Consider the following 27,804-nt stretch of genomic DNA (forward strand, 5'->3'; position numbering starts at 1 on the left):
ATCTGCCAATTTATATAACTTTTATCTAGATCCTGTACAATTTGAGGATGTAACACATATAAAAAAATTTCATCGATCGGAACCCCAAAAAAGATTCGTTCTTCATTATATACAGAGAAATTACGTCTTCTCTCTACGTAGACCGTAGTAATTGAATCTCGTGTATTTTGAACCGACGTGCAAAAAATCTTAGATACCTGACATCAAATAAAATTCATTTCTAAAAACGTCCTATGAAAAGTGACAAGTAAAAAGGTTTTCCCGTCGTCTTCATCATTCAGCCAAACTTAATGCTGTCCTTCGGTATGCCTTGCTTAGCCTACCAAAATGCAGAATATATGCAGTCCTATAATGGTCAACTGCATTCCTTTCTCCACAGAGGCTGGCTGCGTGTGAACATCAGTATTCTTAAATGAATAACTCTACGACTGTTTCTAACAACTTAAAATTGTTTACATGCTTCACAACCATAAGAAAAATTGCGATCGGTAGTGAAAAGCAGCAATTAAAAGTGATCCTTCTACCAAGATATAGTATATTGTACACTTTGCGTCTACTCAGTAAAGGAAACAGCAAAAAAAATGTCTTCAGATTATTTATAAAATGGTGGGTTGGCTATACTTTTTTTTAGGAAAAATGGCAATTTCTCCTTCGTTCTCCCACTATCCGCCATTTTGTTATTTTTATATAATAATTATTATTTCAAGTTCGGTTGAAAGAATCACATTATTATTTGGTAAGCGTCTAGGTAATAAATTTTTAAAATTAGTAAAAAATCAAGTCTTAAATAACTTTGAAAATTACAAAACGGCGGCAATTTTTAATTTTCAATCCATTACATCTCCATAAATATTAGTTTTATAAAATTTGATGTTATTACTAAAATATTAAGCCTTTTATTTTGAATAAAATGATATATATATTTTTTTAAATCAGTTAACAAATAACAGAGTTATGGCAGAAAATTGATGTTGTAATTATGTGTCTGTTTTCATGTCCACCACTTCACATTCAATTCGATTAAATATTAATTGTTAATTCTAGTATTGTAAATTAGTATGAAATTTATAATAATTTTCTCACAATAACAGACCTAATAATTATGACACAAAATTACATCATTTTTTGCCATAACTCGACTATTTGTTAACCGATTTAAAAAAATAAATGGCATTTTATGCAAAATAAAAGGCTTAATAGTTTAACAAATAAGATACATTTAGATAAAATTTTATTAATGGAGAAATAATCATGGCCGCAATTTTGTAATTATCGCAGTTATATAAGTAATGATTTTTCACTAATTTTAAAACGTTATTCCAGAGACGGTTACCAAATATTAATGTGATTCGACTATCCGAATTTGAGATATAAATATAACAAAATGCCGAACAGCGGAAAAACGCAAGGAGAAATTGCCATTTTTCTTAAGGATATTTTACGTTTATTTTTTTACAATTAGAATTCGAAAATACACAGCCAGCCCACCATTTTAGAAACACTCAGTATATTTTTTTTATATGGAAAATTCTTCTCTAAAAAATGATGTTGCAATTGTTTCAAAGGTTTGAATACACGTGTGGCTTCATGAACCGAAACGTGTGCCGAGCCATTTTCTTTACAAATTCCGACTGGGGTGAACTGCAATGCAGTTCATGATTATGTATTTTACTATATTGTTGTTTTCTTACTCGATATTCACTTATCATCCGGGTAATCTGATAATAAAAAATCTATTTTTATTACGATTTTCTTAATTTTTCTTTGTTACCTTGTAGGAGACTGGTTGTGAACGGATACTGTGAGTTCCCTTCCGATTTGAAAATCGGGTAGCGGTAAAGTCTGATGGGAGCCACAGAAATCTTGTGCTGTCTTGTCTTGACGGCTAATTTAGGCCGACGATGCCACTGATGGGCTTGTCGGAGGACCTACCACCAGAAGAAAATATAAGAATTAGGATACGGTATATAATAGTTTCAGTAACTAAATATTGAATTAAACAAAATACAAAATAAAATATCTTTGTAAAAATGCTCGTATTCAAACGGTTTTCCTTTCTAAATTGCTCACATAAAAAATTGTACTGCCAGTTTCTTGTACCTCAGTTACAATAAAATAGTATATTCTTCCTGTAATATTTGAATTTGTTTCATAAAAATACGTAAATTACATATAACACGTAAAATTAAACAGTCTTTCCTTTTACGTCTAAAACTTTTCTCTGGGATGAATCCATATTCATATATCTTAAAAATAAAAGTAATGAGCTCATGAATCATTTCTAAAAGCTTCTGAAAAAATTAAATAAAACAAGATGTTTCTTTTTAGATTATAATTATTCATAAAAAATAAAGTCTTAGGGGTATTTATTTCACGTGAATACATAAATAAATTGAACATGTTAATTACATTTGCTTTAATGAAAATTATTTTTCAATATTAATATTATTTATTATTATAATCTTTTCAAGATTTCAATAATATTTTATTCTAATATCACATAATTTTTTAAATATTATTAAATTATAATCTATTACATACTAACATTAATAAAATTATTTCAGTCGAGATCCTATTGAGTTAATTAATTTTAACCGGGAGGAAAAGAAAACAGGTTTTTTTAATCTAGATTGACTCACTTCAAAAACGTTTGCCGTAACTTTGTTATTTATGAACGGATTTGAATAAACAGCTGATCATCATCTTTATCGTAAAACGCTCAAAGTGTTTTGTGAAACATTTACATAAACCAGAGGAAGCAATGATATTAACAATGAAAAAGTTTGAAATGGATTGAGAAATCAGGTTTATTATTATCATACAAGTAAACCTCTAGATACTCCAGCAGTATAGGAAATTTCGGCTCGATACGATTACAAAATAATTTTATGTTAAAGATACAAAATGGCGTATAACCCATAAACTAAGCATTTCCAAACATATATTGAGATAAAATGTTTTCTTTATTTTCATGTGGGAGATCATCCCCTGAATTAATGTAATAAGCCGGAAAAGTATTGCATGACCTTTCTGGCTATTAATAAAAAAAATTAAAAGAATTACAGCCAAAAAATGGATACATATGTAATTTTTTTAGAGATGGGTAATACATTTTAAGAAAAATTTTCTATTAATAGGTTAAGCTTAACGCATTAACTTAAGTAAAGTTTTTTCTATATCTAGCTTTTCCTTCAATAAAGCTTAAAATAAGAAACACAAAATTTTCAAAAAACTTTTCTGTATTTAGGTCCGGGGTTTATAATTGTAGAAATTTCTTGGTAGTTCTGTTTATAAAGTATAAACTTTATATATAGAACTATCAAGAAATAAAATAAAATAAAATCCAAAATTTATTATTATAACACAGTAGTACTTCCGGTGGCGCTTTATTATGCTTGTGAGACTAAGAAGGAAAGTAAAACGTACCAATTACTTAAGACAGAAAGCCGAATTATCAGAACTTGCTTAAATAAAAGTTATCAAAAGGATGCGAATTGCCACAACAAATAAGTCGACCCGATTCTCAGTACAATGAAGAAACGAAGGATTTCCCATTTTTTCCTCGTATTAAAAATGCCTGAGAACCGAATTCTAAAAAAATTGGTCACAAGGAATATTAACAAAAAAATGTGTGGAAAATATGTTGGAGAAATATAAAGAGATCTTCAAGAAATTAGTTTGGGGGTTGAGGACGCCTGTGTTAACTACGTACTTCAAAACAATAGGCTCAATTAAAAAAAATGAAAAAGGCATAACAAGTGGTCACAGACGAGTTTAGGAACAACGTCCGATAGAATGAAGAAATACTGGGAAAATCGAAAGGCCAAACTAATACAGAAATTCAAGAGGAACTGAAATATGGAAGACTAAAGTGGTCCAACCTGGCTTGAAAAGTAAACAAAAAAAAATGTATAAACTTTCAAAACACTTTTGAAAAATATTTAAACCGAACCGAGATAGAGCAAAAGAACATCCTTACATTTCAGTTTGAAGAGGTGAATGTTTATTAAAAGAAAAAATAATAATTGCGATTATTTATTATATGTATTGCAGGTAAAAAAATTGCTTTAATCTTCTTTGGTTTAAAATGTCTGAAGAAAAAACGAAATTCGTTTTTTTCGCTGCTTCCTCCCCTTAACGAATTGTGAAAATAGATTAATATGATATCACTCGTCCGCCATATATAGAAATATCTGAGCCAAATTTGGGAAACCGGTTTAGCAATACCTAGGAAGGCCAAAATCAGTGCAGTACATACGTAAGCAAATACATACACGCATATTTATGTTTTTCGTCTAGATGAAGTAATTGGACCCGAAAACGTAAAGATTTGCCAAAAAACCCATACTTCAGCTTTGACATATCACCATACTTTCTCCCTTAATGCGGTTATACTAACTACATTCACCGGGAAAGTAATATGAATGAATATATATTTTATACTTTACGTAGATCGTGGCAGAAGTGGGTGGATGGCTACATAATGAATAAAAAAAATTCTTAAGTGCGCGGATTCTTAAGTTATTATTAATTAACATGTCGATACTTTTTCGTTTTATGCCTCCTAAATTTTGAATTTTTTCATATAAAAATTACTTAAATTATCATGTTTTATAATAATTGATAAATAAAACATTAGAGAAAACACACTTTTTTTTTTTTTTTTTTTTTTTTACCGGGTTATTTTAAACATATTAACATATTTTACATATTAGTCAAGATTAGCGAGCAAAGCGAGCATAGATTAACGCCAAGTGAAGCAGTAACGGACTGGAAAATGTACCTAAGAGAGGTGTGTGTGCGCTGACCATTTTTTAATGAACCAGAAAAAGATAGGTAGTCTAGGAATGATTGTGGAAATAGACGAGACCTTACTTTCAAAAAAAAAGTACAATAGAGGCAGAATTCTTTCAAATCTGTGGGTATTTGGAGATAAATTATAAATATAATTTAACCAAACTTAACTTACATTCGCTTCGCTCGGTAACATTAATTTAATTGAAGTGAGTCTGTATGCAAGCGCGCACATACCATATTTAATTCGCACGGGTGTAGCGATACTAGATTTCGACAGTCGGCAGTAACTAAACCGATGTAATTTCACAACTTACATAGAACAAATTTTGCTCGCACGGTCGGCAGACTGGTGTAGCCGCGAGGCTTAACGCACCAAGTACCGAGTAAACCGGGCGAATGAGTTCGAGACCCAACAAAACCGAGTTACATTTTTTACACTAGATATTCATTTATTTAATTCTACCGCTCACCTGTGACGTCATAACATAGCATTGAGAAAATCTGTCCAAATTTTTTTTGCAGACTGTTTTTTTTTTAATTGTTTCACAATTTTTTTTTGTCTTCAGTCATTTGACTGGTTTGATGCAGCTCTCCAAGATTCCCTATCTAGTGCTAGTCGTTTCATTTCAGTATACCCTTTACATCCTACATCCCTACCATTTTGTTTTACATATTCCAAACGTGGCCTGCCTACATAATTTTTCCCTTCTACCTGTCCTTCCAATATTAAAGCGACTATTCCAGGATGCCTTAGTATGTAGCCTATAAATCTGTCTCTTCTTTTAACTATATTTTTCCAAATGCTACTTTCTTCATCTATTTGCCGCAATACCTCTTCATTTGTCGCTTTATCCACCCATATGATTTTTAACATTCTCCTATAGCACCGCATTTCAAAAGCTTCTAATCTTTTCTTCTCAGATACTCCGATCGTCCAAGTTACACTTCCATATAAAGCGACACTACAAACATACACTTTCAAAAATCTTTTCCTGACATTTAAATTAATTTTTGATGTAAACAAATTATATTTCTTACTGAAGGCTCGTTTAGCTTGTGTTATTCGGCATTTTATATGTCTCCTTCTTCGTCCATCTTTAGTAATTCTACTTCCCAAATAACAAAATTCTTCTACCTCCATAATCTTTTCTCCTCCTATTTCATAAATGTGAAACTCCTGTTTCACAAATATGCCTAAGAAAAATATGGCCTTAATTAGGCGAAATCTTGAGTTACTAAGGGTGACCTTGCTCTACAGCCTCAACTCCTTGACCTTTTAAGTTGAAAATTTAATGGAATCAATGCCCTAAATATAGAAGTAATCTGACCAGGTTTAGTCAAAATCGGTCCAGTAGTTATAAAGATATAAGGTGATTTAGAGTGCGATACCGAACACACATACACACGAAAATCAGCATCCGAAAAATTTCTATCCGGTTTTTTTGTTCTTTGGGTTCCTTAGGTGTCCAGACGTCAAATCCGGAGAAAACCGCATATGCCAAATCAAACCGATTAGAGTACTTACCTTTTAAAACTATAGCTCTGCTGTAGCGCTATCTAGTCGGGAAAGTAATGAGATAAATAGGATTTTTGTTTTAGAAAATGCGTACGAATAATCTATATAATAAACGAAATTAATAATAAAAAATGGTAAAAAACTGAGATTTAATTTATGTAACAGAGAATAAGACTACCTTGTTTGATGAGGATGTAAAACGTTATATTAATTCTATTTTACCATTGCCATGCAAAGAAATTGTAGTTAAATCGAAAAAGGTTTTGTATAAAACAAGTACTATAATAAATGCAAAAGTATATTTTCTACAAAAAAACAAAATGAGATTAATAATTTAAATGAATTCGTTAATATATCGGCGTCAATAATATTCCACTTACCACGTATCACCAGTATTATAACATTTATTATAAAAAACAGGAGATAGCAACCAAAAACTTATGGATTCAATTCAGATATTAATCGAAACATTTGTTTGGTTATTTTACCGATCAAAAAATATGGAGTACAATATGGATTTTTTATTACTCTAAAATATATTTCAAATACTAATAAGAGATAATAATTACTTTTATTTATCGTGGATATCTTTCACGGTACTGTTCAGAACAATTTATATTTGGTTTCGCTAAACGTAGGATCTGGATATCATATCTGCGAGTGCTAATGGTATATATGACGTATCAAGGATACTAATTTAGTCTAAGATCAGAAATTAATAATATCCTAGATTTTTTTTTTTTGAAAACAAACGATAAATGTCCGAAATCAAAACCAATGTTTGGATAAATACCGCAGAGTTTATACTTAATTTTGTAAAACATTCGATCTGATCAGCTCGGAGTTACGTATACAAATAATATTTCTTTAATATTATTTCAGTTTTTATTTGCGCACGGAATTTTCTGTATATTTTTACTAATCCAAAAAGTAGTTAATTTAGATAAATGTTTAAATTTGAAATCTTTTTCGTAGTTGTGTTTTACGTTTTCTTATATACATTTCACTTTACTTTTATTTTATTTATATTTTAGAAAAGGATAGATTTGTGAACCGAGTAAGAAAAAATTGTAACTTTTTCTTACTCGGTTCACAAATTTATTGTCAATTTATCATCATTTTAGTTTATTTTTTATCAATTTATTATTTATTTTTAGTCAAATTTATTGTCAATTTATAGTGACAGATTTCTGGTAAGAACTATAACCAAATTGCATTTATAATTTAAAAAAAAATTAAATACTGAATATTTAAGCCGTGTAAGATAATGAAACTAGTATTAGCTTTTGAATTATTGAAATAAGAGTAAATTATGTAGTGCATATTTTTATCGAAAAATCTATTATAATTAATGAACACAATAACTACGTATTATGTATAAGAAAACTTGTTTTTTTTAGACTGCCCAAAAAGGAGTGTAATGTTTTTATGGTGTATGATGTATATGTTTGTTCCATAGTAGCAGCTTAACGATCGAACCGATTTAGATGTATGAACCTGCGTCGGCTATATAAATATGTATATGTATTATATTATATAAACGTCGTATGTATATTTATAAAATATATGTAGTAGTGGAGATTTGCCGGTTGAAGGATAAACTTTAGTGAATTGAATTCATGAACTGTAAACTGTGAGCCTTTCTCCCTGTGTTAAGGTTTGAAATAAATGATTCAAATCAATCGAATAAATAAAATTACAAAAATTATAATATTAAATTTACGTTAAATAAATAAATAAAAATTAAATAAATTTAAAAATGTCTGTTTAATAATAACGGGTTTCCCGTGGAGACTGCGTGTGAGGCTAGAGCGGTGAGGTTATGCCAGGTTATACTTCATACGAGGCTAGAACAATCATCACCATTAACTGGTTACAAATGGGGTACCCCTGGGACTGCAGTGGGATGCTCTTATAATATATCCGCAAACAATCATCCATTCTCAAAATTCCAACGGGGTATTTGCTAGTTACTACAAAATCACGATGGAACCAAACCGGAGTAATGTTTGTCAGCAATGTTTTTTTTACGTCAGACGTGTTTTTTAATTTTTAATATTTATCTGTTTTTTTATATTCTCTTTATGACCGTTATAAAACGTTTTGTGATCGGTTGCGATATGTCCGTACCGTTCCATATTCCAATCGATCAAAATAATTAATATTATTTCTGTTAACCTACAATTTTTGGGGTTGGACTATGTGATGTATACGCAAGTGTGGTTATTTTACGAACTACTTAGTTATTACTGAATTTTGTGTATTCCGATTTAAGACAGAATAAGTGCTGTTGTTTGTCTCAAAGTATATTTTTTTCTAGTATACCAAAGCATTTGTACTTATTACTGTTTAACAACCATCACATATAGATGTCGAAATCACGTATTTAGATCAGATGGAAATTTCTGCATTCAAGACTATGAACACATAACATTGTTATTTATTGGATCGGTTAACCGTTATGAGTTTCTGCTAAATAGAGTTACCATCGCTTACCGTAGCAGGGTACTTTTTCATTCATTTTACGTTGAATATTGTTGATATAAATGATGATTATTATTAAAAAAAAAATAATATCTAGTAATTATTCGTTTTTAAAATAACTACTAGAAAAAGCAGAAAACTGGAATCGGAAAACATATCCTTTAATTAAAAATCCGAGTAGGGTATAAAAGTAATCAGGATTTGAAGAATATTAATACGTTCTTTTCCTATAAACAAAATCAGGAAAAGACAACCATTTATTTTCATATTTTTTTTTTAACATTTATATGCGAGCGGTACACAAAATGGTTTCTTATCTCTAAGTTCTAACGCATGTTTATGAATAAATTGTTTATTATTCGCTAGAAAAAAGTATTAATCGTTCTAAAATATACATATTTTGTAATACTAGAAAATAGCTGTTATAATATTCATTTAATTTATAATTAACACATTAAAAACAGGTCAATTAAAAATTAATGAATGCAGAGTTACAATTAAATCTGCATTTTAAAGAATAAGATGTATAGGAATAACATTAACAAATTCTATATATGTCTAAATAATTCTATATATCTACACACTGTTTTGTAGTACAATCTTCAGTTGTCGTATACTACAACTGTACAGTTGAAATATTTAAGTATAATTACATTGTCATACATATCCGAACTTGTATTTTAAATTGAAGTTATGCTCGTTAGAAGAGGCTTGTAATTGCTTTTGAATCGTTGAATTCGCAAAAAAAGCAAAATACATGAGAATTTTATTTCATCTTAGAGGTGTTTAACAGAATCACACAATCGCACACACAATAAGCAGAATTGCAAGATTATTGACAGACCTTTACCTTGTATATCTTCATCAACTCTTTACCTTGTATATCTTCATCAAATGGTAAATTATATTTGGATTATTTAAATGTATGATAGTGTCCGATATGTTCGTGTGTTAGCGATGTATCCAGACTATCTAGGATATGAATGAAGTCTAAACTTAGTGTTAAAAACCATCTTCTGGAATTTTGTTTAAAATCAGACGACAGATGCCCGGTATAAATCAACTTACAGTGTTTAGAAAAATACCGCTTACCTTACTTTCAGCTCGGTTTTTATTTTACACACACAGTAAATGTTACAATAAATATTTCGGTTGCAATGTTTGGTTTTCAGAATAATATTCTGAACATTATCTTTTATTTTTTGTTAAGTTTTTTTTTTATAGCAATTACGAAGCTTTTCGTACTAAAAAAAGTGGTTACTAGTGTAAGTATATAATTTATTTCTATATCTATATTTCCCTAATTTCTACTTATACATTTCTACTTCTAATGTATCTATATATATAAAAATGAATGTTTGTCTGTCTGTATGTCTCTTATGTCTTCCTAACCCGTTCATCCGATAGCAATGAAACTTTGGGGAATGGTTGGACGCATGCCAGGGAAGGTTTCTGAATTAGGTTGGACCCTCTAGGTGGCGCTGGAGTCGAGATATTTCGAAAAATTGTATTTACGGTCCGATTTACCTCATACTCACAATACATGTTACATGGAAAGAATTATCTCTGCAAAAAAAGAACCCGCTAGATGGCGCTGGAGTTGAGATATTTAGAAAAATTATATTTATGGACCGATTTGGTTTATATTCAGAATATGAATATTAGTTACGTGAAAAGAAATATTTTTGCAAAAAACTATACCCGCTAGGTGGGAGCCGGTGTCGAGATATTTACGATACAAACAAACAAATATACAAACAGACTTTTTTATTCTATATATTTATATAAATATAAAGGCATGTTCGTATGTGACCAAAAAACTAATGGACCGATTTACGCGCAGGCAAAAGGGAAAAATGGAAAACGGGGAAAAAGAAAAGTGTAAAAAGGAAAATGGGAGAGGGGAGAGGGAGAAGGGTGAAAGGGAGAAGTTGAAAAGGGGAAGGAGAATAAGTGAAAGGTAAAATTTGTGAAGTTCAGTTTTTACATTTTTTTATTAAATTTTCAATTGTGTTCATTTAAACTCTCCCTCTCCCACTCGCTCTCTCTCTCTCTCTCTCTCTCTCTCTATATATATATATATATATATATATATATATATATAGCGAAGCATTGCCGGATCTGCTAGTTTAATATTTAATGAATCGCTTTAAAAATCCTCGAATTTTATGTAACGTAGAAACTTTTAAAATTCATTTTTAGAATCGATTATTAAACCACAATTTTTAGGACGTTAAAATTAATATAGTTTTGTTATTAGAAAAAACAATGTTATGAAATTTTATTGAGTTTTTAAATTAAATCGATTATTCGATTAAATACTTTAGGAATTTTATAACGTTTTTAATACTTCGCTATTGGTTTATTTATATACACACGTAGTTAACGTAATTACGCGTATTTAGATTAAACGTATTTGTTTAACAAATGCGTTTAACTAAATGATTGATAATAATATATATCAAGGCAGCTGTAGAAAAAAAGCATTTTTAATATTATTTAATTCAAACGTACTTCCCTATCGAGTGGAAAGTTTTACAAATGGTTATGATACCGAAATCGGGTAAATCTGTTCAATATGTATCCTTATACAGGTCAATAAACCTGTTGCCTAGTTTTTTCGAAGGTATTTGACAGGTTATTTCTTCACAGGATGTGGCCTATTCTGGTGCAGTCACGTTATTCGAGATCACACGTTCAGTTTCCGTAGCGGGCGCTCCACTATTAAGCAAACGCACAGACTTGTTAACGTTATCAGCAGAAGCTTAGAGGAGAAGAGATTCGGCAGCCTTCTCAGATGTCCAGCGGGCCTTTGACAAGGTCTGGCTGTCTGGACTTTTATACAAGTTGTAAAAAAAAATCCTTAAACTTATTATCCTGTTCTTCGCAGTTACCTGATTGGCAGTTCTCCTAAGTAAAATATTTTTACAGTAAGTTGGGTTTCGCAGGCTCAAGTTTGACAAATGTCTCATACTGCTCCTTCACTGCCGACCTTTTGGTTGAGAATGGAGTCACTATCAGCCAGTTGGTTGGGGTGTCATCGACAGCCAGAATAAGCTATTCTGGCTGTCGATGACACCCCAACTTTGGCCTCAACTAATCTACAATCCGAATTAAATTTAATTAACAAGTGGGTGGGTACATGGAGGTTAAGGGATAATCAAGATAAGTCTAACCATGTGACGTTCACAATGAGAAGAAGAGACTGCCTACGGGTCCACCTTTATGGCATTTTAATTCCGTGTAGTGTAAGTATAAGGTACCTGGACGTTTGAGGTGGAAGGTTCATGTGAGTGAGAAGAGAAAGCTACTTAATATGAAGTTCAAGGAAATATACTGGTTTCTGGGCAGTAGGTCTAAGTTATATTTGTCTAATTAGCTACTTTTATAATCAGGAATTTTGAAACGAATATGAATATATGGCGTCCACCTATGGGACACGGCTAGCAAATCAAATGTTGCAATCATTCAGCGGTTTCAAAACAAAATTAGACAAGTGAATAGCTGAGGCGCCGTGGTTTGCTAAAAACAGTGAAAGCCTTAAATATTTGGGTGTATGGTACGTCAAGTAAGAAATATAAAGTTTCAGTCTGAAAATGAACTTCGGCTAAATGACCACTTTAATCGCTTGTCTGTAAACCTACTACAAAACGGTGAGAATTTTAGGGCTAAAAGAACCTTATAAACTCTATCACTCTCCATAAAAAAGGATGGTGCGTGGATTTATTGTTATGTGCTCGTATTTCTATTTTAGCTGCTGTTAGCGCAGAGCGAACCAATGGTGGATGCGCGTCGAGTAGCGCGTCTACTCTAGATCGCAACACATTTAGTTTTATTGAAAGAACTTTTTACCAAGGCCTTTTCTAAAATATATTTTTCTACTTTTTTTATTTTAAATATTAAGCTAATTATTTTCCATTTTTTGTCTGTATTATTGTTAAAATTTTAAAAATAATGTTTATTATATATTACAATACATTTCAAAATAATTAGTTTAATATTTGACCTATATTTAAATGGTGCTGTAGTTTTTATAAAAGCATTAGTTTAAGTACATTAGATTTAGTAGTGAATAGCATAACAAAAAAACTGAAAATATATCTAAAATCCTCGTTTTTTGTCCCTAATGTTCGTATTAAGAAGCATGGTGGATTGGTTTGTATGCTGTATTTGCTCACATTTTTATTTTGAATAAAGCGCTTCTTGGCAAAATGCAGCAAAGTAATAAACTGCATTTACTACTTTGTTGCTATGTTAGTACGCTAAATTTTATTGTGTACTATAAGTAGTACATTGTTTAGATTAACATTTATTATACTTATTTTTTTTTACATTTTGTTGAAAAATTATTAATGTATAAATCAGTTTTTTGAAATGAAGTTTTCTTAAACTCAATAGAAGACAATAAATTTTTTATAGCTCAATCTTCTAAAAGTGTATTTAGTTGTCTGATCACTTTTTAATTCATCCATGTCTAAGGTAATGGAATAATGTAAACATAGTAATATCTGTTAAGAAAAACGATGATTATAATGTATAAATCAGATAATTGTGGATGTGTTGTGTAATAAATATTTTGATGTTACATTAGAAATGAATGGGAAGAATAGTATGAAACAGTCAACTGTTTTAAGAATGAAGGTTTGAGGGAGATCCTCATTGTTGGTTATTTGATCTACCACTGGCATTTGGCATAAGAAATAGAAGTTGTTTTCATTCACATCTAAACATTTACAAAAATGGACTGTGGTGAAGCTTTTTTGTTATCAGGTGATGGCCTTGTTACTGGATATAAATGCCAGTTGAGATGCAGTTAATAAACTGGAGAAGTCTCAGAAAAAGCAATCAAAAGAAATGAAACACTGAGTAGTATAAAGGAGAATAAGAAGAAGTAAATAACGGGCATTTCTTATCTCCAAAATTGTTTAATCTTCAAGTTAAAGGCATGATCAAATTGCTCTACAAGCAGATACTAAAATTAACAAAAGAGGAAAAGAGTACAAGTGTCCATAGTTCATAATGCTTTTAAAAAATGAAGTCCAGGTTATGTAATGAATAATTACAAAATTAAAAAACATTATTAACAGAATTTGTAAAAACTGATGTGGACACAGAAGTACCGTCGATCTGTTGAGAGGGTAAGTCGCACTTTGTTATTAGTTGGTTATAGGTTAGGCAATTGTAGGTTAGTACTATTGTATTTTTTTTTTTTTTTTTTACTCACCGGGTTGGTCTAGTGGTTAACGCGTCTTCCCAAATCAGCTGATTTGGAAGTCGAGAGTTACAGCGTTCAAGTTCTAGTAAAGCCAGTTATTTTTACACGGATTTGAATATTTACTCATAGATTTCATTATTTCAGATGACCGAAATAGTTTTTTTCTTATTTCAGTTACTGTAAACAGATCAATGACTTGCAATTACAAGAGCCCTATTTGCTCAATTCATCTTTTTTTTTAAGACAACAATTTATGCCTTTCACTGAAATCCTTTGAAGCTCAAATTTAAATCTCACTTTTTTATTATAATTACACAAGTTTAAGATAAAATGAAATTCTATATAGAAGTAGTATAGATTGAAAAGAAAAATAATTGTTTTTCTTTTTTTAAACAATATGTTTAATGCAGTAAAGAGAATACAGAAATGGCAAAACAAGCTTATTCTACCTACTCAAATGATATTTGGTTACTATCTAGCCTTCAGTATCACCATTGTTCTATATAAGTACATAATTTATGAATAATGGCCTCAATACCTGGTTTGCTAACACTTGATCATACATTAAAAGAATAAATTGCCGCTATCACGTGGCTGTGTTGACTTAATGCAGCCATTACTGCATGTATGTTTTTGGCTAAAATTCACTATTATTTCCATCATCCTTACCGCGATTATATTAGCTGGATGCAACCAATTTATTTAATTGCATGTCTCAAGTAAAGGTCATTAAAAGGTCATTCACAAACCGATGAAGGGCAAAGAAGAAGCTGAAGAAAAGGGAAAAACTGGTAACGAAATATCATTCAGATGAGTCAGATGTAAATGCATATCAAATGAAGTTTATAAGAAATTTTCTAGGGCAAATTTATTTCATCTTCATAACAAGTTTGTTGGTTTTCTTTATAGAATACAATAAGAAAAAATCTACAGTTAGCTAGAAGATTTAAAATTATATAGGAGTGTTAGTACGTAAAAATGAAATTAACTTTGTTTGTACGCGTAATAATGATTTAGTATAAATAGATTACGATAATTTCCTTAATTTATTGCTTATAATTTATTTTTTGTATGAGAAAAAATTATTAATGTTTTTTCAATGTTTTATGCCTTTTTTTTTTTTATTTTTTATTTTTGGATTCATTCTAACTGGTTTAATGATATTCTTCATTGTTTTCGATTATATGAAAGTTTTTCAAAATTACCATATTTACTGTACTCTATATCCTAAACTCTTTCTTTTTCATTTTATAAGACTGCCATCTTCATGAACAGTTTTTAAATTCTGCTTATCGTATCAAGCATATTATTTAATCTTGAACTCTTATTATATAAAAAAATAAAATTTTGTCAAAATCTGTGAATTAGTTTTTGGGTGATTGAGTAACAAATAAACTTTCAGATTTATGTACGTATTAGAACATATAAATTGGCAAATAATTAGATTCACAAATACAAAGAATACCTGTGTTTCCATTAATAAATTATCATCTCCGATGCAGAGATGGCTACTTTTTTGGCTGAAGGAGTTATCTGATTACAGGTAAAGTAATATGAAATAATATGCATAGTTACAAAATAAACATTAACGTACAGGAAAGAATTGTTGAAACTAGCAGGAGCTCGTCGCCTCCGCATAGGCAATGGACTCGATGTCAGGATCGATAAGTATCGATGTCAGGCCATCAAATACAGTACATTCAGGTTCAAAAGTATCTCAGGGTATATATTGAAGAGAAATTTCAGTTCAAGAAGCAGCTTCAATACGTCGTGGAAAAGACTTGCAGTACCTTTTTTTGAGATGCGACGTGTGGTCAATCCAGATTGGGGGGGTTTCAATTTTAGGATCCTAAGCATCCTGTACAAGGGCATGTGTGAAACAATTATGTTATATGCTGCACCGGTTTGAGCAGATAGGATGAAATTCTGTAGTTATAGAGATATATTATTGAGGGCCCAATGACTATTACTGTTGATGGTAACAGTAGTTACCAGATGGTTTCACAGGAGGCGGTCTTGGTGATTGCGAGAGTGAAACTGATTGATATTCTAGCTCTTGAGAGACAGGAGCGGTACGTTGCTAGGAAGTTGGGTGAGTTGACCTCCAAAAAGATTTGGGAAATCAAGCAACATGGTTATGATATATGGCAAGCTAGATGGGTAAGCTGGCTGGATTTGGATTGGTGGATTCGGATCTGTGCCTGTAGTGTGGAGAGCAGGACGATGACTTCCATGTGTTATATGAGTGCGCTAAATACAATCTAGAGTGCACTGCAGTAATTTGTCAACAGGATACCATTGGAGCAACACTTAACATTAATCGAAACTGAAAGGACCAGGCTGAATGGTCCGTGGTTGTAGAATCTCTGCATTATTTGACTAGGAAATGGAATGCGAAGGAAATCTAGGGTGCTGCTTGGTCTTGTTCTTGCATATATGTTTCATTACAATTTCTTGTTAGTGTTATATCGGTTTTGTTGTTTTGTTATTAGTTTTATTTTCATGTTTTTGTTTTAGAGTTTTTCCACGTTTGTGTCGCATGTGAACTCACTTTACACTTTGGATAGGTAGGTGATTCAGTTCCTTCGACGACTATAGTTTTCAGACTTGCTAGAGATTGGAGATCAGTTTTGTTATTTTTAGTAATACTCGTAGTTACACTGATGGGAATGTCGCTTGTGGCATTCACATCAGTGGCAACCTGGGCCAAGGCGACTTGAAATGACATCTCTCAGTAGAGATTTAAATGATGATCTGTAGTAAAGCCCATCAGGACTAGATACGGGGGGTGGTTGGCAAAAACGCAAGAGATGTTTAGTTGTATAAGTGATACCATCGTTTCTCGGCCTCCTGGCTAAGATGAAAGTATATAAGTGACATTGTCACTCTGTTTATCACAAGAATAGGTTGTATAATAAACACCTTTATTCGCAGAGAAGGAAGCTTAGATTTGTGTCTCTTGCATCTTAGATGTTTTAAATCTCTTACAGCATAAGAAAGGACAGTACTGACAATGTAATGCAAAAAAGCAATGTACCCTTTCTGTTAAGAAACAATGGTTTATATGCATTGTCTACTTAAGGTCGGGGACTTCAAAATATTTCCTTATTTTATTTCAGATCTGATTCGACCAATTAATGAATAGATCAAATACGAAAATTAAGTAGATATAAATAAATTTAAGTCATTTAAAACATAGCTTCTTTTATCAGTACCAAAACTCTGACATTAAAACATGAACAGATGAAATTTTAGATTATTTTAAGAAAATACCTGTCGGTGACACAGTAACATAATTATTTTTTTCTTGTTCTTGTTCCACAAAGTTGTGAGAAAATGACTACTGTAATAGATATGTAAGAATGTTTAAGTATGAGAAGCCTTAAATAATACTTCAATAATTAAACATAGAAAACAATGAAATTTGGCAAAAGCTTCTATCTAGAAACGATTTTTGTTATGAGCAGATACAGCCAGCATCCAGGGAAACTTCTAAAAAGAAAAAGTGGAAAATTCTAAATGACAAGATTGTGATAAAACATTTTAAAGCAATTTGAAAAACAAATACCTTGACGTAAAAATTGTTGGACTATGACAATCCAAACTAAAATGGTTGCAATTTAATTTTCATAGCCAATTTCACCTCTTCTATGAATCATGAGACCTTGCCGTTGGTGAGGGGGCTTGAGTGCTCAGTGATACAGAGTAGCTGGAACGAAGGTGCAATCATATCAGAGAGGTATCTGTTAAGAGCCAGACTAAGGAATGTTTCCTGAAAGAGGGCAGCAGCTCTTTCAGTAGTTGTTAAGGGCGTAAGTCAGGACGACTTAAACGGCCATATCAACATCATCACTCAGTCCTCTGAGTACTGCACAGCTGAAAGCAATGGAAAATTACAACTGCTTTTTTTCCAAGAAAATGTAGGTGTCTGCATTTTCATATAGCAATGATGGAGGCACCTTCCTTGGTAAAATATTCCGGAGGTAAACTAGTTCCCCGTTCGGTACTCCGGGTGAAAATTGTTTCAACTGAAGATCCGAACGGGTCATGATTAGTCATGATTATTTAGCTACTAAGGAAGAGGTCACCAGAACAAGAAGATAGGAATGAGAGTAAGTATTTCAAAATGCATAGCGATAGAATTATTGTAATAAGGATAAAATCAAAACCTAAACCGACAACGATTGTTAACGTCTATATGCCTACAAGCACCCATGATGGTGATGAGGTAGAGTGTGTATACGAAGAAATTGATGAAGCAATTAAACACATAAAAGGAGATAAAAATTTAATAATAGTTGGAGATTGGAATGCAAGCATTGGAAAAGGCAAGGAAGGAAATATAGTGGGTGAACACGGGCTGGTAAAAGAAATGAAAGAGGGGACCGACTTATAGAGTTTTGCACGAAGTATAATTTAGTAATTGCCAACACCCAATTTAAAAATCATAATAGAAGAATATACACTTGGAAAAAGCCAGGCGATACTGCAAGGTATCAGATAGATTATATTATGGCTAGGCAAAGATTTAGAAATCAACTCGTTGACTGCAAAACTTACCCTGGAGCAGACATTGATAGCGACCATAACTTGGTGATAATGAAATGTAGATTGGGGTTTAAAAACCTGAAGAAAAGGTGTCAGATGAATCGGTGGAATTTAGAGAAACTTGAGGAAGAGGAGGTAAAGAAGATTTTTGAAGAGGACATCGCAAGAGGCCTGAGTAGAAAAGATAAGGTAGAAAATGTAGACAAAACAAAGAATGGGTGGGAATGTTAAAAAGGAAATTCTTAAATCAGCAGAAGCAAACTTAGGCAGAACAAAGAGAACTGGTAGAAAACCTTGGGTTTCAAACAATATATTGCAACTGATGAATGAACGTAGAATATACAAGAATGCTAGTGATGGAGAAAGTAAAAGGAACTATCGACAATTAAGAAATACTATAAACAGGAAGTGCAAACTAGCGAAAGAAGAGTGGATTAAAGAAAATTGTTCAGAACTGGAAAGAGATGTGAACATTGGTAAAACAGACGAAGCATACAGGAAAGTTAAGGAAAATTTTAGGGTGCATAAATTAAAATCTAATAATGTGTAAAACAAAGATGGTACACCGATTTATAATACGAAAGGTAAAGTTGATAGGTGGGTGGAATATATTGAAGAGTAATACAGAGGAAATGAATTAGTAAATGGTGTTACAGAGAAAGAAGAGGAAGTTGAAGAGGATGAATTGGGAGAAACAATACTGAGATCTGAATTTAAGAGAGCATTAAAAAAAAATAATGGCAGAAAGCCTTTCTGCCATTCAAATGGCAATTACTCGCAGTAATTCTGTGAGTATTCCGTCTAATCCAGGAGCCTCCTGGAATAGACGGAATACTCGCAGAATTACTGTGCAGTGCAGGTGGGGAAGCGATTGATAGATTATACAAACTGGTGGGTAATATTTATGAAAAAGGGGAAGTTCCGTCAGACTTCAAAAAAAGTGTTATAGTCATGATATCAAAGAAAGCAAGGGCAGATAAATGTGAAGAATACATTACAGTTAGTTTAACTAGTCATGCATCAAAAATCTTAACTAGAATTCTATACAGAAGAATTGAGAGGAGAGTGGAAGAAGTGTTAGGAGATGACCGATTTGGTTTCAGGAAAAGTATAGGGACAAGGGAAGCAATTTTAGGCCTCAGATTAATAGTAGAAGGAAGATTAAAGAAAAACAAACCAACATACTTGGCATTTATAAACCTAGAAAAGGGATTCGATAACAGACTGGAATAAAATGTTCAGCATTTAAAAAAAATTAGAATTCAAATACAGAGATAGAAGAACAATTGCTAACATTTACAGGAACCAAACAGCAACAGTAATAATTGAAGAACATAAGAAAGAAGCAGTAATAAGAAAGGGAGTTCGACAAGGATGTTCCCTATCCCCGTTATTTTTTAATCTTTACATGGAACTAGCAGTTAATGATGTTAAAGAACAATTTAGATTCAGAGTAACAGTACAAGGTGAAAAGATAAAGATGCTACGATATAGTAATATAGTGATATAGTAATTCTAGCTGAGAGTAAAAAGGATTTAGAAGAAACAATGAACGGCATGGATGAAGTCCTACGCAAGAACTATCGCATGAAAATTAAAAGAACAAAAAAAAGTAATGAAATGTAAGAAATAACGAAGATGGACCACTGAATGTGAAAATAGGAGGAGAAAAGATTATGGAAGTAGAAGAATTTTGTTATTAGGGAAGTAGAATTACTAAAGATGGATGAAGCAGGAGCGATATAAAATGATAAATAGCACAAGCGAAACGAGCCTTCAGTCAGAAATATAATTTGTTTACATCAAAAATTAATTTAAATGTCAGGAAAGAATTTTTGAAAGTATATGTTTGGAGTGTCGCTTTATATGGAAGTGAAACTTGGACAATTGGAGTATCTGAGAAGAAAAGATTAGAAGCTTTTGAAATGCGGTGCTATAGGAGAATGTTAAAAATCAGATGGGTGGATAAAGTGACAAATGAAGAGGTGTTGCGACAAACAGATGAAGAACGAAGCATTTGTTTGGAAAAATATAGTTAAAAGAAGAGACAGACTTATAGGCCACATACTAAGGCATCCTGGAATAGTGACTTTAATATTGGAAGGACAGGTAGAAGGAAAACATTTTGTAGGCAGGCCACGTTTGGAATATGTAAAATAAATTGTTAGGAATGTAGGATGTAGGGGGTATACCAAAATGAAATGACTAGCACTAGATAGGGAATCTTGGAGAGCTGCATCAAACCAGTCAAATGACTGAAGACCAAAAAAAAAAGCTAATTTCAAAAGTACCCAGTACACCTCTACCCACATATTTCTCATGAAATATAGATCTTTTGAGTTCTTTAAGTTTAAGGGTTGAAAAGTTATTTAATAATAATGTTTATTAAGAGTGATATTCTATGACTATGTTCAAAATAAATACGTCAGATCTATTTGTTAACCTTATAAAAACATTTTTCGAGTTTATTATTATTTACTCCTCTTTGTTAAATTATTATATTACTTATAATTCAGTTATAACCTTTTTACTTTATGTTTGTAAAAAAAGCTTCAATCTGTATTATTATTATTGATAATAAAATAATTTTTATGTTAACATTATTTAGTGATTCAAGAGGAAAGAAACATTTTTTTTTTTACCGAATCTAAAGATTGAAATATGGAAAAAGTTCATACAAAAATATGTCAGACGCTTTTTTATCAAATCATGGCTAGTAAAAAAGTTCCCCAGGATTTCGGTTCTCTGGTGAAATGAGGTTACACTGAAAATTATAAGGTGGTTTCTTATGATTCTTGTTGTGTAAAATCAAATGAAACAAGCCACACAAATGTTTCTTTCATAGTTTTCATGATGTCCAATTTAAAGCAGAGAAATTCAGGGCAAAAATCAGGTTTATTAAAGTTTGAAGTACAATAGTTTTTTAAATGATTAATAAGTGCAAATTTAATAATCAAAAATTGTAAAGAACTTAATTCTATTTAAAAAAGAAGAACCGATTTAAAAAAGTCTATGAAAAAAATTAACTTTTCTTATTAAAGAAAAAATTGAGGCTGAGGCTGGAGATGCCTAAAGAATCGGCCTTAGTTGGGTACATTGATGATGTGCTATTTGTTGCAGACCAAGAGGTGTTTAACTGATTTTACTGAAAAACAAATTGTTCTAATTAATAAAAAGGGAAGATTCTTCAACTGACCTCTTTATTCAACCCCTTTCATTTTCTTTAATGTATAGACAAGTTTACTGTTCACTAAACAGATAAATTTGGATAAATCGTTTTTCTGAGGAAAGTTCTCTGGCTCTAAAAATGATCCTTCTATTATTAAATAAATTTATATTTAAATCTATTACAATCAATTTTTATCATCTGAAATACATTTTAATTTCATTATATATTACTTATTTTTAAAATAGTTAAGTCAGTTCTTTGATAACTCTCTCTTGATTAGGTATTAACACCTTAATAATGAATATATCAGAAGAAAATACCAACAAATGGAGTTGATACTATAAGCATTCAGCGAAATCAAGAATAATTAAAAGTTGTATGTTATAAATTTAACATAAAATCATCATTTACTTACAGTAAACTAATCCTTTAAGTAGTAGAATCATTTAAAATGTAATTGACATCAAAACCCAACTGGATTTGTGCATAAAAATAATTAAGTAAATGTATTATCTATCTGAATTGATATCAGAATATATGTAACTATGTATCCAAGCACTGCAACAAAATGGAAAAGGAACAAAAAAATTAAAAGTAGTTAGAGTTCAGAACCAATAAACTAGCAAGTAATTAAAATAATAAAAAATATCTAAGAACTTTAATATCTAGTTTACTTCAACAAAAACTCTTTCACTTCAACCAGACAATTTCGGGTCTTGTGCTTTGTTATTCAGGATAAATTCATGACCACTTTAAATAACAGGAAGTAAATATAAACATATATTACCTAAAAGGCATTATTGCTTAACTAAGCTGTTGTACGTACTTGGTTTTCAACTGCAGGCAACCATACATCATCTATCAAAATGTTTTATGTTCTTATTTTTTATTATTATTATTATAACTTTAATCTTACAGATGATCAAAGATTTTTTTTAATTTCTCTGTCACGAATACACAAAAAACTAACACCTCTTAGTTATATCCTTGCAAAAAAAGTACGAAAAATATGATATAGTAAAGTAATGTAAACCTATAAATTTCCAGATATTATTTAAATAAACAAAAACAAAAGATCATTTCAGAAGACAATGTGTAAGAAGCATCATAAAAATAAATCTGCTATGTATATGATGAATCTTCACAAATGGTATAAAATTTACTTTTCATTATTCAGATTGAAGAATTCAAGAATCTAGATGACCCAATTAAAAACACCTGAAGTAGTTTTGTGTAAGACTATTTTGATGGAGACACTTTCACATTCAAAAATGGAATATTCTTAAGGGAATACATTAAATATATTGTATTTATTTCTTAGATTTTAACATCTGAATTTTATTTAAACAATATTCTGCAGTTATGTAATTGACAATTTGCTTTTATCAAAGTTGATGAAATTTGTTGAACTGAATTGAACAGTAAGTTCTCCAAATATTAATGTAATAGAATAAATTTGGGTCACCATTAAGATATTTTCCACTGATAAACTACTCTTGATACAACTATGATTAGCTTTCAAGTGTTTTCACAGCGATGAAATCTGACGTCCAAAGATTTTTGACGAAAATAAGTAGCATACTATACTGATGGGAAATAACTCTTAAAGAGAGCACATTTCCTTTTGAAAAGTAATATAGTACAACAATTTACATAATAGTATTTAAGGTGTCACAAACATATAATTGGAGGTAATTGGACATTAGTAACAAGTTACTCATTACTGTAGCTTAACTGTTTTTAATAATCACAAGCATACCATGGTAGGATTACCAAGAAAGTGGTTTCCAATTTCATTCTTTACTGACCCAAATATGTTATTGCAAATAATATCCCAAGTCCTCAAAAATGCAGCTGGTATTAAGCCATACATTCATAAGTTTTTTGTTTATCAAAGAAGTAGCTTTAAAATGAACATCTCAGAAAAAATATCACCAGTAACAAGATCTGGGATGTTAATGTGCATCTTAATCGGAAGAAAGACTGAGATACGTAGTTCAAAACGATGTATTAATGAATCCTTTTCTGTTGGAAACAATGAATACTATTAATTTATTTCTACTCAGAAAGTGTCTAATTTATACATTAATTAATACATATTTTGGTTTAAAATATCTATACTTAACAAAAATAAAACATTAAGAATCCTCTTTATGCACCCATTTAATATAATCCATACACACAAGACAGGTCAACAAAACATTCTCTTTGTGAAGTTTTTTTTTTACTTACTCCTGGTATCACACAGCTTTTCCAATTGCAAAGAATACATCAGCATTGAGTACTGCTAGATTAATAGATATCTGATGGATAAAATGATCTCTACCTGTGTAAAGAATTAATATAAAAATTATAAAAAGAGATTCTTTTAATTAATACTAAAAAACAAATCATTTTAACAAGATGATAGTTAAGTGGCTAACATAATTGTATCACCTTTTTGTTACAATTTAATTTTTTGAGGTGCTGATATGGAACTCATCCTTCAGTAGATTTAAAGAATGCTATAAGTAGCATGTTAAAATGCCTAGGTTGCTGCTGTCTGGATTGATTTGGTGATCTGATTCTGAATATCTTTTATTTTTACATCAAATGTTTATATCTAGCATTGATCATACATAAATGTTACTGTTTTATACATTTAAATGGTTTTAAATGTAACTTTTTTTTTAATCAAGAAATGACCATACCTTTCTTACTGTTACTGTTTTTTATATTTAAATGTAAAAACAGTTACTTTTTTGTTAGTATTAAAACCAATAAGTACATAGCATGTAAATAGTATGTTTACTCCCACAATATCACTGACTTCAAAGATTTATGTGTAAATGTATGGTAAAAATGTTTCCGCTTTACTGGTGATAAATGTATTTAGTACATAAAACATTTCAGTCTTTTGTATTTTGATTTATAAATAAAATTAGTTGTAAACTTTCTAATAGTACAATGTTGAACTATTGACTATTCATAATATTTGACTTAAATGTAAAACATTATTTACCAATTTTTCTGATAAGTATCAAATATTTTCATCAACAAATTATTAGTACATCAAAAAGTAATACTATTGGAAAGACCAAAAATTATGTTACGGCAGCCAACCGGTTAAAACATAAGAAAATTAATAAATTTAGATATAACTTAAAACATTTTTTTTATTAAAATAAAAGACACTTTTCTTACGCTAATATTATTAGGTTTTAATGATTATTTTTTCACATAAAAAAATGAACATCTTCAGAAGGTAATAATAGAACTACAAATTACATAAATAAAACAATATTCTAGTAGCTGACATAACATTATCAAAAAGAAAAATTAAAATCAAAATGATCTAAAATAAAGCACAAAACATAAAACATCCAAAATTTTTTTAGAATATTTTAGCTATGACCGTGGTACTTACTTATAAGTACCGTCGGTCTATACAGTGGTTACACTACCACATGCACTTACAATAATTTCTGTATGGTTTGTAAAAGTAACTAATTTACCTTTATTTAATAAGCATAATATGGAATGGTTTAGTTAGGATTTTAGTAAATATTTTATTCAATAATTAATATTCAATGTAATTTAAGTCATGTAAATAAACCATCAATACAAACAACTTCTTACCTTACATTATTGTTTCCACTGCAAGCAGGTAATTTCTTATCATTTTGTAGAAACAAAATAAATATTCAATATATGGTAACTACTATGTTTTTATAAAATATATACAAACTCTCAGTAATAAAACAATCCTAAATGTCAACATTATAGCACGCACTGAATGATACTATAATAGCTTATATTCTAAAAAAAAATATATATATATAATCCTAATTACAGTTTTCAACTAATATTTATTTCATGATAAAGAGAAAAACAGTTTTTTTTTTATTACAGCACAAATCTATATTGCAGTGGGAGAATTTGCTATATGGGTGTGATTAAATTTTATTAATGCTACAAATCTCACATCTACCTCTTTGTGATGAGAAAACAGGTCAGTGTATGTCTCTATTACTAAGTCTGACATCCTTTGGTTAAGAAAAGCCTTTTCCTCTTCGCCTGACATTTCCAGAAATTAACTGTTCACTACTCTTTCGTTTACTGGATGTCCTTGGCTCACTGTACACCAACAAGGCTAGAGCGACACTTCTTTGAAATTTCAGTAAACTCGGTTTATCAAAAATTTTGTGTTTTTCAAAACACAACATATGAGTTTACAAAAGACATCTCCAAAAGTCCCCAAAATATTCTGTGCCACCACTTTCTGTACTGTCTATTCACACGGTTTGCAATCTGTCTGCCATATCAACACCCCCCCTATGTGTTGCTTATAATCTGCATCTGCAACAGCAGTAGGGCATGCAACACTCTTCTTAAACCATCCATTTCCGTTTGGGATAGAGTAGTATGTTCAGTACCGTGGTAACTGGATGCAAGTGTAACAATTTTTGTGTCCCTCTACTTGAAAAAACATATGCCTGTGCTGCTTAATTGGAATGTCATAATCTCCACAATTAAGCTTTTTGTCAGTTATCAAATTTTGGGGAATTCCTTTTCTGTTTAGTTGGTTGGTGCCACGTGCTAATGCAGACTCCGTTTTTAATCTCTCAAGAAGAGTAATGCAAGTGAAACAGTCATAAAAGTAAATAATTCTTCCCTTTCCCCATTCTTCTTTTAGTAAATATAAAAGAACACGTTCACTTACCAAAACGGCATAAAGAATTGTCTGATACATGATATTTTTTAGAATATTACGTGTAAAGACTAAATAAACATCTGTTGCTGAGTGCAATTTTCAAACAAAAGTTTTGTTTATGCTCTGAAGCAGGTCATATTCAGGTACAACAGTTTCTTTAGAAACATGCTTCCACTTCCTAATAAATAAATAATTTTCTGCTGGAGTACTCCCTATTGTAGAACAGGGAAAATCTACATTTTAAGTATCAGTAATGTTATTAGGTCGACTTTCATCATTTTATCTATGGCTAGAAGATAGGTTATCATTAGAAATTAAATTTTCATCTTCATAACCTGCAGTCGTTCTAAATAATTCATCACATAAAACTTTATCAACAACAGAAACACTAGGCCTACTTTCAAAGTATGATTACTGTTTACGTTGTCAGTATTAATATCATCATCATCTCCAATCCAATATCGGTAAATTGTCCAGATGAAAATCGGTGTTCATTGTATCAATTAATTCACTATCATTTATAATAACATTAGAATAATCGCACATATTGAAAAAGTAAATGAAATCACAAAAATGTAGTTACAAATACAATAGTACTAACCTACAATTGCCTAATCTATAACCAACTAATAACAAAGTGCGACTTACCGTATCAACAGATCGACGGTAATTCTGAGTCCACAACAGTTTTTACAAAATAATTTAATAAATATTACTTGAATGATAATAATTGGCTGTATCTATAAAGATTATTAATATCTTTTTGAAGAAAGTAAACAAGAGTTATAAGCACATTTTTCATAAGTTACAGTATAATACTCGAACTAAAAACAACAAACACACGACAATAAAACATGGCTGTCCACGTCCTATTTTTCCGCGGTAATTTTAAAACTGATACTGCCAACATAAAAGAAATATTTTATTGTACTCTATGAATGCACTTGTGTACCGACAGTCTTAAAAGAGCTAAAAAAATTAATAAAAAATTTAATTCCATTAAAAAATATAGGCCATTTAGTAGATGGTACTTGTAAGTACCGTCGGTCAACTAAGAGTTAAATAAGAATTGTAAGTACTATATTATTCTTCTTTTACGTTTGCAAAAATCAATCATTATTTAGTGTAGTTTTTTGCCTTCAAAAAAGATTGAAGTTTTATTTTCAATCGCCTTCATTCATGCGGAAACCATAAATAAATTCATCATAATAACATCAAAAGGAACTTCCATCGAAACCCCTTAATGAGATACATTAAAAACTCATGTATAAGAAAACCCTTACATCGATTAAGTCCAACGAACAATATATTAATAAAGTAAAAATAAAAACAACAATACCAAAGAGACAACAGAACATAAAATAGAAATAAAACGATGAAAC

General features: G+C 30.7%; 1 protein-coding gene and 2 long non-coding RNA genes across 36 annotated transcripts in view; 1 reads left to right on the plus strand and 2 right to left on the minus strand.

Moving 5' to 3' along the window:
* LOC142333458 (uncharacterized) overlaps nt 1–27,804 on the minus strand; it is a 338,230-nt gene that overhangs the window by 110,075 nt on the left and 200,351 nt on the right. The window lies entirely within an intron of this gene.
* Nucleotides 1,782–27,293, minus strand: LOC142333086 (uncharacterized). The gene is made up of 4 exons (XR_012758519.1): nt 27,071–27,293; nt 23,962–24,055; nt 22,145–22,287; nt 1,782–1,928 (listed from the first exon to the last, which is right to left on the minus strand). It is a non-coding gene; the product is annotated as an uncharacterized LOC142333086 (long non-coding RNA).
* On the plus strand, nt 9,404–22,149 carry LOC142333087 (uncharacterized). The gene is made up of 3 exons (XR_012758520.1): nt 9,404–9,694; nt 13,568–13,935; nt 22,010–22,149. It is a non-coding gene; the product is annotated as an uncharacterized LOC142333087 (long non-coding RNA).

Source organism: Lycorma delicatula, chromosome 12 (genome assembly GCF_047948215.1).
Source record: "Lycorma delicatula isolate Av1 chromosome 12, ASM4794821v1, whole genome shotgun sequence".
NCBI lineage: Eukaryota > Metazoa > Arthropoda > Insecta > Hemiptera > Fulgoridae > Lycorma > Lycorma delicatula.